Source organism: Symphalangus syndactylus, chromosome 3 (assembly GCF_028878055.3).
Source record: "Symphalangus syndactylus isolate Jambi chromosome 3, NHGRI_mSymSyn1-v2.1_pri, whole genome shotgun sequence".
Taxonomy (NCBI): Eukaryota; Metazoa; Chordata; class Mammalia; order Primates; family Hylobatidae; genus Symphalangus; species Symphalangus syndactylus.
In genome coordinates, this window is record NC_072425.2 from 134,111,520 (window position 1) to 134,125,792 (window position 14,273).

Below are 14,273 nucleotides of genomic sequence, written 5' to 3' on the forward strand. Positions count from 1 at the left end.
AATAAGCAGTGACTGCTAATGGGTACCATGTTTCTTTTAAGGATAATGAAAATGTTCTAAAATGTATTGTAGTGATGGCTGCACAGCTCCATGAATACACTTAAAAAAAATTGGGTGAACTGTATGGTCTGTGAAATGTACCTCAATAAAGCAGTTGAAAAAATTATAAATTAAAGAGAAACTGGAAGCCCCCTGAGGTTAAGTAATTTGCCCAAAGTCAAACAGCTGCCTAGTAAAAACTGGAACCAGAAACATCCCCTGATTCCCACACCAGTCTCAGTTCTTTAACTACAGATTGTTGCAGGCAACTCTGATGGGCCAAAAAGGTTCCCCAAAGAGCTGGAAAAACAGAAAACCTATTCTTATCCTGTTATCAGGATAAGAAAAGGAAGAGAAATTTAGGTAATGCAACTAAACTTTGGTTTTCAAAATTTAATGTGACTCCAAAATAGATTCATGGCCTAAAAATCTAACAACCATTGATGTAACCTCACTGCTATATGAGGTTGTGACTTGGTATAACAATACCCCTTTTACTAAGAGCTCAATTAGAGCAGGGCACTGGATGCAGCTGCTGACTCAAAAGGAAGGAGGAAAATGAGATCAGAAGAGGCAGTAGGCTAAAATCACTGGCTACCCTTTTGCATAGTCAAAGGCCAATGAGTAACATGCTTCAAACAAGTTATTTTATTCCTGAGAATTGTGAAATCCTTTAAAGAGATCCTAAAGTACCATCCCAACATTTAATTACCTCCCAGAATTACCATACACATGTAAGATATTTAGGTATAATATATGAAAGTGTTGTTTCTGCAGCTGACTTGGACCCAAAGATCATTGCCAGAATACAACTACCCATTTGACTAGAGTAACAATATCCCTGTTGATGTAGAAATGGAAAGCAAGCCAAGAACATACAATCACTAAAAACATTATTTTGAGGGTTTAAAAAAATGAAGTACCAAAAAAATTCAACTATTGTCGGAATGCTGCTTATGCAATATTAGAACATTCTAACAGAAGGAAAAGACAACAGGAGGCAGGAAGCAGAAAGAGAGAAGAAATCCTGCAGGTGCCCAACTCATCCTAATAAGAAACACACAGCTCTGCTCCTGTCTTCCACAATAAAAACAATTCTGTTTCTTGTGGCATATGAACCAAGATTACTTCTGCCAGAAACAGAAAACAACTTACTACAAGAAAATGTCAACTTGTTCCATAGAACACTACACTAGCAGTGAACAGATAGAAACCTCTTAAACTAAAGAGTTTGGCCAGTTTCTTCACCAAGTTTTTAATACCATTGACTCATTACCAAATTCAGCTCAGTTCACACAAATTCTAACATAAGTGGACAAAAATACCACCTCGAAGTACACACTATAAAAAATAAAAGATTCTATAAAATAACTCGTCCTCAAATTTCTAACAGCTTTGACTTCTTTGTTATTTTAAATTAATGCAGAAGCTCTCTTAGCCCACCTTCACTCAACCAACCTGCCAAAATAATCAATGCTTCTCCTTGTCTCAGTAAAGCAACCAGTGCCCACAACATGCAAACTGGCCCCAACTAATAACAGCTGTCTCTTACTCTTATAAGCTTCTGCTGCTCCCATTATTAAGTTTTTTGGGTTTCTTTTGTGGTTGGTTTGTTTGAGATGGAGTCTCGCTCTATGGCCCAGGCTGCAATACAGTGGCAGGATCTCGGCTCACTGCAACCTCTGCCTCCCGGGTTCAAGTAATTCTCCTGCCTCAGGCCTCTCGAGTAGCTAGGATTACAGGCATGCACCAACACACCCAGCTAATTTTTGTATTTTTAGTAGAGACAGGGTTTCACCATGTTGGCCAGGCTGGTCTGGAACTCCTGACCTCAGGTGATCCGGCCGCCTCAGCCTCCCAAAGCGCTGCCATTATAGGCATGAGCCACCGCGCTGGGCCCAGCCTCCCATTATTAAGTTATATTCTTACCAATAATTAACTGTTTTTTTCCCAAACCTATTTATACCAGTTGCTCAGTATTACAGTTATGTAATTTAATTAAATAGAATGTAAACTGAAGAAAAATTAATGAGAGACGTTTCTATGAAAACTTCATCAAATGCTTAAAAAGACATAGTAAATTAGACGTGAATGAGATGAGTATAAAAGACTGGGAAGAAGTCATAAAAATCAAGAGGGATTCTGTACTAATATTGCTTCACAAATGCCATTAAATTCATGTTCTGCTTTAAAAAGCAAACAAAACTGGAAATTATAGATAATGAATTATGGCTGTATTTAATGGAAACAAAATTGAGGAACTCCAACTAGACATACAAAGAAAAAGCCTTGGCCCTGCATCAACAGGTTAACAAAATATTAACCTATGTTAACAAACATTAATATTTAATATTAACAAAAAATATTAATGTTTGTTAACATAGGTTAAAATATTTTGATATTAACCTATGTGCTAATCAATCTTTCTTTCTTTCTTTTCTCTCTCTTTTCTTTCTTTCCTTTTTAGAGACAGGGTCTCTGTCACACAGGCTGGAAAGCAGTGGCGCAACCATAGTTTACTGCACTGTAATCTGGAACTCCTGGGCTCAAGCAATCCTCCCAGCTCAACCTCCCGAGTAGCTAGAGCTACAGCCACTTACCACCATCCACCGCTCACTTATTTTTATTTTTTGGTAGAGATGGGACCTCACTACTACTGTGTTGCTCAGGCTGGTTTTGAACTAGCCTCAAGCGATCCACCTACCTAGACCTCCCAAAGTGCTGGGATGGCAGGCATGAACCACCATACCCAGCCCTGGGGTTTTGTTTGATTAAAGAATCTTCATCTATTTAGAGATACATGCCAAAATATCTACTGATGAAATGAAAGGATTCTGGGATATGCTTCAAAATCCAGGAAAAAAGGGGGGAAGTGGGAAAGGTATAAATGCAAGATTGGTAAGAAGATGACAACTGTTTAAACTAGGCGACAGGCAGATGGGGGTTCATTATATTATTCCCTCTACTTTCATTTATGTTTGAAGTTTTCCATAATACATACGTTTTAAAAGATTAATGCATGAGCCAGGCATGGTGGCTCATGCCTGTAAGCCTAGCACTTTAGGAGACCGAGGCAGGCGAATTGCCTGAGCTCAGGAATTCGAGACCATCCTGGCCAACATGGCGAAACCCCATCTCTACAAAAAATACAAAAATTGGCCGGGCATGGTGGCATGTGCCTACAGTCCCAGCTACTCAGGAGGCAGAGGTTACAGTGAGCCGAGATCATGGCACTGCACTCCAGCCTGGGCGACAGAGCAAGACTCCGTCTCCATAAAAAAGAAAAAAAAAAAGATTAATGCATGAATATATATTTCTGATTTCCCTGCTTTATCAGTTTTTCCCCTCAATTAACTAAGCACATCATAACCAAAACTTACTGTATAGGAGGGCTTCTATCAGAGATACAAGAAAAGCACTTATCATCAAATGTCTAAAACACAGATAATTCCACAGTCATAACCCCACAACATACTAAGCACAATATCCTATACGGCCCAATTACCCTTGAAAATCTCTTAACCCATAAAGTACAGTGCACACAGCAAATTCAAACATGATAGGACTGCTGCATTACCGTATTTATTCATATAACTTTCTCCTTCACAATCTCCTTCACTATCTTTTCACCATTAAAACGAGAGAGGAGCAATTTACAACTTTTATTAATCTCTGAAATTCTCACACTGGTTTACCAAAAAAATAGTTATTTAAAAATCAATGGTGGGCTGGGTGCGGTGGCTCACGCCTGTAATCCCAGCACTCTCGGAGGCCGAGGCGAGTGGATCATGAGGTAGGAGCTCGAGACCAGCCTGGCCAACATGGTGAAACCCCGTCTCTATTAAAAATACAAAAAAATTAGCTGGGTATGGTGGTGGGCGCCTGTAGTCCCAGCTACTTGGGAGGCTGAGGCAGGAGAATCTCTTGAACCCAGGGAGGCAGAGTTCCAGTGAGCGGAGACTGCGCCACTGCACTCCAGCCTGGGTGACAGAGTGAGACTCCGTCTCAAAAATAAAATAAAATAAAAAAGTCAATGGCGAGGCCAGGTGCAATGGTTCACTCCTGTAATCCCAGCACTTTGGGAGGTCGAGGCAGGTGGATCACAAAGTCAGGAGTTGGAGAGCAGCCTGACTAACATGGTGAAACCCCGTCTCTACTAAAAATACAAAAATTAGCTAGGTGTGGTGGCGCGTGCCTGTAATCCCAGCTACTGAGGAGGCTGAGGCAGGAGAATCACTTGAACCCGAGAGGCGGAGGTTGCAGTGAGCCAAGATCATGCCATTGTACTCCAGCCTGGACAACAGAGCGAGACTCCATCTCAAAAAAAAAAAAAAAAAAAAACAAACCAATGGTTTGGGTGATCAAGAGTCTGTTTCTCATTAACCTTTCTTCTTCCCTTCAGCAGTTTCTCCAGTTTGGGTTTTTGTCCCTTTATCAAAGATCAGGAGAGAATGATGATTTATAAAAAGCAAGTAAAAGGTTAGACTTGGCTGAGTGCGGTGGCTCATGCCTGTAATACCAGCACTCTGAGAGGCTGAGGCGGGTGGATCACTTGAGGTCAGGAGTTCAAGACCAGCCTGGCCAACATGGTGAAACCCCGTCTCTATTAAAATACAAAAATTAGCCAGGCGTGGCTGTGGGCGCCTGTAATCCCAGCTACTAGGGAGGCTGAGGCAAGAGAATCGCCTGAACCCAGGAGGCGGAGGTTGCAGTGCGCCGAGATCGCACCACTGCACTCCAGCCTGGGCGACAGAGCAAGCCTCTGTCTCAAAAAAAAAAAAAAAAAAAAAAGGTTAGACTTACACTTGAATTCTTTTCCTTTCTCTTCCAGGTTTGGTACAGGGAAAGATGGATTACACAGCTGCTATAACCTTCTCCTGACTTGTACTATATCTATGGGACTAGGTTTAGAGGTGTAGTAGAGACTTAAAAGCCCTACACCCCCAAGCCAACAAAGGTAGATGGGGAGACAGACAAGATAAAGAGAGCCAGTGTGGCTTGCAGTGAGCCAAGCCTGCTCATACACTGCTCAGGAGGTTAACTCTAGTGCAGTCTTTCTGGAAAGCAATGTGGCAATATACATATTAGGTGCTGTACAAGCATGTGTTCCCTTTGGCACAGTAATTTCCCTTTCAACAATATATCCAGAGCAAAAAATCAGAAGTACATCAAAGACTTGTGCACAACAATGGTTATCACAGAAAATTTGTAAAGTGAAAAACTAGAAAGAAAATTATAAAAAAGATTCAAAAAATAACAGCAATGTTATGGTAAAGTACACACACATTAAAACTGATGTTGGCCAGGCGCGATGGCTCACATCCGTAATCCCAACACTTTGGGAAGCCAAAGAGGGAGGATCATTTGAGCCCAGGAGTTCAAGACCAGCCTAGCAACATAGCAAGACCCCCATCTCTACTAAAAATAAAATTTTTTAAAATTAGCTGGGCATGGTGGCATGCACCTGTAGTCCCAGATACTCAGGAGGCTGAGGTAGGATGACTTGAACCTAGGAGGTGGAGGCTGCAGTGAGCCATGATCACATCACTGCACTCCAGCCTTAGGTGACAAAGCGAGACCCTATCTCAAAAAAAAAAAAAAAAAAAAAAAAAAAAAAAAAAAAAACTAAAGGATTTGAATTTAAATTGCAGGACTTACTTTAGATACACTGATCTTCCTAATAATAAAAGTTTGAGATATGCCAAAAAATCAATTACCAGCCCAGAAAAGCTGTGAAATCTCCTTACTCAGACATTTGTGAGAAAAAGGTAGAAAATTACTTTTCTTTAGCATCTTAACTATAGATAGGAAATTCCAATAGTAAAAGTCAAAGATGTATTAAGGGTATAAAAACAAACTCAGCTCTTATTTTTAATCCTTATATTCATGTACTCAAAGAATATCTGCAGACATTGCACTAAACATAAGGAATACGGCAGTGAATAACAGATTAAAATTCCTGCCCCCACAGGGCTTACATTAGATTATTACACTGTGCCATCCTAATGAGCAGTATAAGTTAGGTTAGGTATTTTTATTTTGTCCTTTTTTTTTTTTTGACAAGTGCTCTGGCTCTGTTGCCCAGGCTAGAGTTCAGTGGCGCGATCATAGCTCACTGAAACCTTGATCTCCTAGACTCAAGTGATCCTCCCAACTCAGCCTCCTGAGTAGCTGGGACCACAGGCATGCACCACCACACCCCTGCTTATTTTTATTATTATTATTTGTAGAGATAAGGTCTCACTATGTTGCCCAGGCTGGTCTCCCAACTCTGGGACTCAAGTGATCCTCCTGCCTCAACCTCCCAAAGTGCTGGGATTACAGGCATGAACCACTGCATCTAGCCAGGTATTTTCTTTTTTTTTACTTTTAAGTAAAATTATGCTTGGAAATTTCAAGTATGTCAAAGCACTGTCAGAAAATAAATGGCATCTAGCACTTGGACTAATCCAGAGATGCCCTTAATAAATGTTTATAAGAGTAAGAAACTGGCCAGGCGCGGTGGCTCACGCCTGTAATCCCAGCACTTTGGGAGGCCGAGGCGGGTGGATCATGAGGTCAGGAGATCGAGACCAGCCTGGCTAACATGGTGAAACCCCGTCTCTATTAAAAATACAAAAAATTAGCTGGGCGTGGCGGCAGGCACCTGTAGTACCAGCTACTCGGGAGGCTGAGGCCGGAGAATGGCGTGAACCCGAGAGGTGGAGCTTGCACTCCAGCCTGGGCGACAGAGTGAGACTCCGTCTCAAAAAAAAAAAAAAAAAAAGACTAAGAAACTGTGTGACTCAGGTATTGGGGTGGCAGGAAGACTTACTCCATTTCACTGAATGCTCCTTTGTACCTTTTGAATTTGGGGCCATATATCATCCATTTCTATTTCTGATAATTTTGCACGTTTATTGGACGGATGGATGGATGGATGATTGATGGATGGATGGATGGATGGATGGATGGAATAAAAAATTTCTTCTCCAAAAAATTCTGTCTCAAGAAATGTGGGTAACTAACCTACATTTTCACATTCAATTCTTCTGGGGGGAGCTATGAAAAGTAAAGTATACTGCTGGTAAACATGCGCTGGAGCTGAAACTAGACAGAAATTTGATAATTTTTCAGAACTTCATCAAAACCTAAATTTAGTTTAAAATAACTGGCTGAAAGTATCCAACTGAGTGAACTCAGCCCACACAGACAAGCTTCAACAGGCAATGAGTCTGCTTCTCTTTCCGTTTCAACTTCTGGGAAATGTGGCTAAGTATTCACAATCTGATTCCTACCTCTTTGAAAAGCCTAAGTCTGAGATAAAATACCATCAGTGTCCAGAGGCTCCTTGTCTACCACGGATCACACACCTGTTAAACACAAATATGTTCCTAACATAACTTAGTGATGGCTCATCCAACAGTTCTGTACTCACTTCCGCAATTCTATTCTGAACAGATCCAAAAGAAGTCTTTCAAGCTAATTCATTTAAGACTGTTGAGACTTCTCAAGGACCTTGCCTACGCCATTTATTTAGCAATGTTTTATTAGATTAGGATAAAAGCCCATTTGAATGTATATAATTTTCACCCTCTTGATGTTATCAGTCATCCACGGGACTCTATGACTATACTATTATCCCAGAAAGGGACCAAGCTACTCGCTATTAGGAGGAGCCAGGGACTCACCCACCTGATAGGTGAGATCATTCACCTGGAGAACAGCCATAGCCCACAGACCAGAAACTAGAACTATATTAAGAAGAATTCCTTCTTGTGTTTACTTAGGATAATGAAAAAAAAAAAAAAAAAAAAGAGGAACCCTTGATATAAGTGGTTCTCTTGACCCTCACCTGTGTCATCAAGGTGTGTATCTAGATGACCAGTTCTCTTAATGAGTTATAAGATGTCACCATCCCTGGAAAGCGTTACTCATTTAATAAGTGAGGAGCCCATCTAAGAAACATACCCTCAAAGGTAGATCTGACCAGCCCAGCAGAACAAATGTATAATTACCAATATTCCCTAGGAGTTAGCTAGATATAATGACATGAGAAAACTACATAAGGCAGACTGCTTTTATGGTCATTGCATGCTGTGTTTACTTCTTTCCCTTTTTATTTTCTTCATATCCCAGTCATGCCAAGGGGCATCTGACTAGCAGATTTAAAGGCAAAGCAGTAGACCCATAGGGTACTAAAGGTTAGTGGCAAGGGTGACAGAGTGGTATAATGCCAAAGGACAGGTAAAATACAGGGTTGGAATATTTACTCTTCCTCTCTACTCGGAAATGTTTCCTCTCATCATGACATCTTGCTTTTGGTTTGTCTTATAGAAAGGATAAATATCTTAGACTTTAATTGGTATAGGTGTATCTCGCTTCCCCAGTAAAAGAGCAAGTGCTCAGAAGGCAAGGGCAATGATTTCTGTGATTAGAGAAGTCAGGGTAGAATTAAGTAGCAGTAGTGATACCTGGATTCTAACTCCAGCTCCCCCACTAACTAGCTATAAGACTCCAGGAAAATGGGAGTGAGGAGAGAGATGAGCCATGAATCTAATGGATAATTGGTCTAAATGACTTTAAAAGTCCGTAAAACCCTGAGGTTTTTTTTTGTTCTTTTTTTTTTGAGATGGAGTTTCACTCTTGTTGCCCAGGCTGGAATGCAATGGCACGATCTCGGCTCACTGCAACCTCCGCCTCCTGGGTTTAAGCAATTCTCCCGCCTCAGCCTCCCAAGTAGCTGGGATTACAGGCATGTGCCACCACACCTGGCTAATTTTTTGTATTTTTAGTAAAAATAGGATTTCACCATGTTAGCCAGGCTGGTCTCAAACTCCTGACCTCAGGTGATCCACCTGCCTCAGCCTCCCAAAGTGCTGGAATTACAGGCGTGAGCCACCACACCAGGCAAAACCTGAGATCATAAATTCTGTTAAGTCTGTCTTTCCAGACTCTGGAAAAGACAGAACTAGAATAGAACCTCTCTAAGGTCTTTTTCATGCCCAATAAATCAACAAATACTTGTTGGTTGATCATGCTTAATTTATGTGCAATTTATGTCAATATTCTTTTACAGTGAGAAAGAATATAAGCTGTTAAAACTGAACTCCTCCCTTACGCCAAGAAATGCATCAGAAAGGATTCTTGCTCTTAACCATAAAATAACCAGCATGAGTTGCTGTTTTTGTTTTGTTTTGTTTTCCTGAGACAGGGTTTCACTCTGTCACCCAGACTGGGATACAATGGTGTGACCATAGTTCACTACAGCCTCAGACTCCTAGGATCAAGTGATCCTCCCGCCTCCACTTCCCAAGTAGCTGAGCCTACAGGTGCGCACCACCACACCCAGCTAATTTTTAAATTGTGTGTAGAGATGGGATCTCACTATGTTGCCCAGGCTGGTCTTGAACTCCTGGCCTCAAGTGATCCTCCTGCCTCATCCCCCCCAAAGCACTGGAATTACAGGCATAAGCTACCACATCCAGCCACGTTTTAAAAACATAAATTAGGTGATATTAGTGTTCTGCTTGATACTCTCTGATATCACCCCCCGTGTCATACCCAATTCCATAAAATGGCCATAAGACCCAGATGATCTGGCCCCTCCTACATGTCTGGCCTCATCCTTTCCCATCCTTCCCCTTGTTCGCTAACGTACCATGGCATCATGACCTTGTGTCTAATCTTTGGCCAAACCAAGCTCACTTCTGCCCCATGGCCTTTGCACATGCCATTCCTTCTGTAAGGAATGTTCTGTCTTCCAAATCTTCCCAGGTTGGCTTTTGCTCATCACTCAGGTCTCAGCTCAAATATCATCATCTTGGAAAGAAAGGTCTTCCCTGACCACTCTGTCTGAGGCAGCAGCCCTCCCCAGGCATTCTCTAGTCCATTTATTTTCTTCCTGGTATTCATTCCTATATGAAATTTTTAATTTTTTCATATGTTCTTGTCTGTCTCCTTCTACTAGAAAGCTCCAGAAGGGCAGATGCTTTTTGTCTCCCTTGTTCATTGGTGCACTCCAGACCCTAGAATGGAACCTGACAAAAAATTTGCATTCAATAAATGTGTTGAATGAATAAATGATTAAGGGAAAGGTTCCATCTCTATGCAGATGTCTTAGGTGTTGTTTTACAGTTACAGTGGCTCTGGTGAGTAAAAAGCATTTCTTTTTCTTTTCAAAGCATCCATTTTGTTCTCTTTTATGCGATGAACTAGAAAACATTAGCCAGATTGAAGCCTGAAAAATGAAAACAGCACTTCTGGCACAGAAATAACTAGTCCGGGCACCTCTGGCTTGAGCGAGATCTATGACTTTCTAGGGAGCTGGCACCAAAGTCGAAATGTTAAAATAAACATCTTTGATGTTGAAAGTGGAATACTGGTATTTTGACTCTGGAGAGAATAGTCTCAATCAGTCTTAGCTCTTTACAAAATTTCAAAAACATTTAGCAACCCCATCACCACTGTATCAAACTGAACATAGTCATCCTTCAATAGTCACTTCTAGATTATCTAGGGATGGGGCTATCTTCCTCAAATGTATCTAATGTAAATTTTGCTTTCAATTTCTTTTTGACATAATTCTCTCCTACTTACCAATGAAATCTTGTTTTCAGTTTTCTAATGGGTGAAAGCATTATCTCATGTGCTTCATTAAACTCTTCTTTAGAGGTGAAAATAATGCTTTTAGCCCCCTTTGACTTGTTCTCCTCATGGAAATGAGTTTGCACTAAACCACACAGATGTGTCTGGCTAGTCAATATCTGGAAAGGGGTCATAGGGCAAAAGGTCTTCTCTATGTAATATTTAAAGTTAAGAATTCTGACCTTGGCCTTCTAAGGCCCTTGCCTGTGCCTGTGCATAAGGGCAAATGTGTCCTTCAGCTTGCAGGAACATTTCTTAAACATTTCACTTAAACCGAATTTAACTGGACCTCTAAAGGAAAGACTGCACTCACCTCTGTTCCATCATCAACATAACAAAAGTTAGTTACACAAAACACACTGAAAATTCAAGGCAGCCCAAAGCAAAAGCCAGTGTTAGTCACAGTTTTCATTAGATAAGTCGCATTGCTGTGTAAAAAAAAAAAAAAAGTTTAACTAATGAAAATTTATGTTTTAAAATGCCAATTTCATGAAATTAGCCAGCCTGTACCCCATACAAATTAAATCCAACTATCTCAAAGTGGCATCTGAAATAGTAGCAAACTTTTTTTTACCATGAAAGTCTATCGTCAGGATGGCATCTACCTACACAAAACTAATGGCATATGCATTCATGAATCGTGCCCAGGGGGTGAGAAGCAAAAAAAGGAGGACTATTATTATGTCCATAATATTATAATGTTACTACAACACCTGATAATGATGATGATGATGGTAATATTTATGTCATGCTATTAGGGCACCATGCTGCTCTAAGAGCTTTACATACACTATCTTCTTTAATCTTCGTAACACCTAAACTTGGGAGGTAAGTACTATTGTCATCCCACTTTACAGATGAGGAAACCCAAGCACACAGAAGTTAAATAACTTCTCACAGCCTAAGAAGACCCAACTATTAAGCAGCAAAAGATTCAAACTCAGGTTGCTTTATCCAAAGCTGGAACTCTTACCACAAACCAGTAACAGGCAAGTGATATATATTTGTTGAAATATAGTTTAAACATATTTGACCAAAGGCTTTTATAGTCATGCATACTTTAAAAAATGCATACGGGCCAAGCATTTGGGTTACAGACTTATGCCTGTAATCCCAGCACTTTGGGAGGCTGAAGCGGAAGGATCACTTGAGTCCAGAAGTTCAAGACCAGCCTGGGCAACATAATGAGACCCACCTCTACAAAAAAAATTTAAAAATTAACCAGGTGTGGTGGTGTAAGCCTGTAGTCCCAGCTACTTAGGAAGCTGAGGCAGGAGGATCTCTTGAGCCTGGGAGTTGGAGGTTACCATGAACTCTGACAGTGTCACTGCACTCTAGCCTGAGTGACAGAGTAAGACCCTGCCCCAATATTTTAAAAAAGGAAAAAAAATGCATACAAAATCTATCTACTGTTTGTTCCCAATCATCCAACTAGTGAAGGTATAATTAGGCACAGGCAACAGACTACCTGCAATTTGAAAGCAGAAAACATTCTTTTTTAAAAATATCTTTAATACTTTATAGTTTCCTACCAAAAAAACAGAGCCAGAGAACCTCAGGCTAAGTAAGGCTCTTCCAAAAAAAAAAAGGAAATCAAAGCAGGTAGGACAAAGACAGCCAGGGTGAGCTACTAACCAAAGTATGTCACAGCTGAACATTCTCTCCTGGTAACTGTTCTGCAGTGCCGCTCTAAGCACTGCAGTGCTGCCAGTATGAAGTCTGAACTCATGAATGCCGCGCTGCAAAAGTAACCAACAACCAAATAGGAAAAGCTTCACTTTTCTCTACGGATTTTATTCATCCCAGGATCCCACTCTAGAAGGTTTGAGAGTTAACAGAATTTGGGAAAGGGACAGCTTAACCACGCAGTATTGGATGGAGTGCAGTATCCTACTCAATAAATGAGGTTTACTTTAGTCTCTTAGTTCTTGGAATGGGTCATGTGTGTTTAAAAGGAGAGTGATCATAATTATTTCTGATGTTCAGAAAATACCTATTACCCAACCTCCTTCAGCCAACACAAGTATCATCTGAATTACCTCTGTCTGACTGTTATATATGGTTATAAGAAAACCCAGACCATTTCCTACAAGGGGAAAAAAAATCACACACCTCTAAAAGACAAAACAACAAATGATACATTCTGGAAACAGATGGGGGGAAAAAATAACTCTCTGTTTCCAAATGACCCCTCTGCAGAAGTCAGATAAAGGCTGCAGTAATTGGGGAGAAAAAAAATCAACCTGAGTTAACTGAAGCAGCAGCGTCGGCAACTTCTAGTACCTATGCACCTTCACCACCGTTATATAACCAAACCATAACCTTAATAGGCCATCATACTGTATGTCGACAGCTGTTAGGCACATCTAAGCTGTCAGCATTTGAGAACCCCTTCCAAAGTGGATTCAGAGAAGCATGGAGCAAGCCAAAATATGCTCCTGGTTCACCCAGAGCACATGACAACTCCTTGTGAATTAAGCTTCACTCATGTAGTCAGAGTAATTTAAGCAGCAAAAGATATAGCACTTGTAACTGTAACTAGGAAATTGCACACTGCTACAGAAACACAAATGAATGCTGGTGTGGCTCCTTCACACATGCAACTCATTGTCCAAGCCATTTCAGTCCCATTCAAGACTTTGAATATTTCCATACATAGGAATTGCATAACTGCATACCACAAATGATCAAAGATAAAAACCAACATAAACAGTGACACCCGTTTGTAAACAGGCCAATGTTTAAAATGCTGCAGTCCTAAAGGATACCAAGGTCTCAGAGAAAAACTATGAAAAACACACGCACGCACACATACACACACATGAAAATTAGAAAGCGGGCAGACCAGCCATAATTAGGCACTGGCTTTGCTGACTACTGAAGATAGAAATGTCTCTTTTATATTAAAGCCAAGAATCAACTGTTTGCAATTACATTTACGAAAACATTCAACCCTGTCTGTAACAGATTTTATCAATATTTTGGTGTATCCAAGGGCTGGAAGATTCAAAATTCTTTAAATCATGAAACCATAAACCAGGCAACCAATTAAGTTCATGGAGACTATCCCCCAGAGGTCAGAGCAAAATAACCACAGGAGCACAAAGTGATTACACAGAAAATAGGCAGAAAAAAAGGAAAGAAATAGCAAAACAAGGAACAAGGCATATTGTTTGTAAATATAAGTTTCCCTTGGCTAATAGTCAACTAAACTGGAAACACGGTGAGGGGCCGGGGTGGCAAGTGAGGAGTACACCAAAGTCTTGGCTCAATCGACTTCCCCTCAGGGTCTGAGGGAGCCCTGGACTTTGGTATCTCATTCAGCTCTGACCTGCAGACTTGAGGCCCTGTGATAAAAACGGACAAAAAGGCTGAAGAGGGCCCTCCAGAGGAAGTGAAACTGACCAATCAATTCGCCACAGCCACCCACCCCAATACCCTGGTAAGAAGGGCCCCTTGTAGCCTCAGGCAGAAAGATGGTGGGGAAGGAACTTCAGGTTGCAAGTGATCAGGAGAGAAGGCCTAGATAAGTCACTGGCTTCAGAAAACAAGCCACCGCCATAAAAGCAAAAACAAGGTAGGTCATGACAACCAGAGGCTAGGCTGAG

The 14,273-nt window shown here is 40.9% G+C and overlaps 1 protein-coding gene across 7 annotated transcripts in view; it reads right to left on the reverse strand.

Moving 5' to 3' along the window:
• SIK3 (SIK family kinase 3) overlaps positions 1 to 14,273 on the reverse strand; it is a 272,964-nt gene that overhangs the window by 257,119 nt on the left and 1,572 nt on the right. The gene's annotated exons all lie outside the window — the stretch shown is intronic.